Source organism: Patiria miniata, unplaced genomic scaffold, assembly GCF_015706575.1.
Source record: "Patiria miniata isolate m_02_andy unplaced genomic scaffold, ASM1570657v1 HiC_scaffold_27, whole genome shotgun sequence".
Classification (NCBI taxonomy): Eukaryota; Metazoa; Echinodermata; class Asteroidea; order Valvatida; family Asterinidae; genus Patiria; species Patiria miniata.
The window spans coordinates 7,870,577-7,872,083 of NW_024037066.1; positions in this window are offsets into that span (position 1 = coordinate 7,870,577).

The window sequence follows — 1,507 nt, forward strand, 5'->3', positions numbered from 1 at the left end:
AGCTTGAAAAAAAAAAAAAAAAAAAGAAAGAAAAAAAAACGCGTCGCCGCATCAATTCCGGAAATTTGGTCTGACCAGAGACCGACTATTTTTTTTTTTTTTGGCCTTACATGTACTTTGTCGAACGTTACTGCAAGTGCATTTCATACACCTCAGCTAGGACATTCTTTAAGCATAGCAAAACTAGCCGCCTTGCTTCAAGAACCATGTCATTACTCCAAATGATAGCCGAGGACACAGCTTCAGCTTGTTGCATTAGGCTCACTCAAGTTACTTGACCACTTAAGCGAATACTCATAATCACTTGCGCCATGTTTGCTGCACAATTAGTATTTACAAACCTTGACAAAATATGGAAATGCACTCTTTGGTGAAAGTTTTCCTTCTTTTTTAACGAGCGCCTGACAGATACTATGGACATTACTTTCTTTGTAAAAACGGGTCATCTCGAACAAATGCCTAAATTATTCAAATCAGATTTTACAAAATTTCCAAAACATTAAGATGTATTTCAACTTGCTGACTGAAAGCCATATGTACAAATACTTTACAAAAGATATAGCTCAACTGCACAGTGCACACAAATTCTCCTTACATAACTTACCGAGATGAATGTTAACAACTGAAAAGTGAGTTTCTCTCCCGAGAAAAGTGATATGCACAAACCGTGCAATAATTTGGCTTCCCAGCAAAAGCCAAATGTTAATGCGCCGATTTGCTGTAGTTTGATTTCTGTGTAGCATCACTTTCACAGAGGATCTCCAAAAGCTAAAGCGCGGAATCATAACTACATGTAGAAAAGGCTTGAGATATATCCCAAGAATTCCAACTGATAACTGAAGAAGTTTAGAAAATGATGGTACACAGCGAATAAAAAATTGTAAAAGGAAGTATTTGAATCAATGACATTCTCACAGTTTTGTATATGAACTGAACCTACCCAACTGTAATTCATACATGTAGGTTAAAAGGTAAAAGAATACGTGCTGAAATTGAGCGATCCCTTTTTGAATCTTGATAACATTGATCACTGTAAGGCCGTGTCCGAATTACTTCTGCTTAACCCTAACCCTTGGGTATTTTTACTAGAAAGAATCCTGAATCTGCCAAAATCCATCAATTTTGCCATGCAAAAAAATGTTGGTGGACTGTGAGTCCATCAGAATCCACCAGTTAGCCGGGAGTAAATCTGCTCAAAATGGAGGTATCCTGAATCCATCAAAATCCGGCAGTACCGCTAGGGATTCATGTCCTGAATCCATCAAAATCCCCCAACTTTTTCAATATGGACGTATCCTGAGTCCGCCGAAATCCCCCCAAACAGGGGTGTAGAATTTGATGGATTCAGGTACGTTAGGGTTAAAATTACACACAGGTCTAATGAAAGTGGCTGCAGCTGCTACCAAAGACTTGTGTGTGATTTCAAGCTGCAGCCACGTAATTCGGACACGGCCTTAACATCAAATTCCACTAAAGCAAACCATAATGTTAATTCAAAAACAGGTGA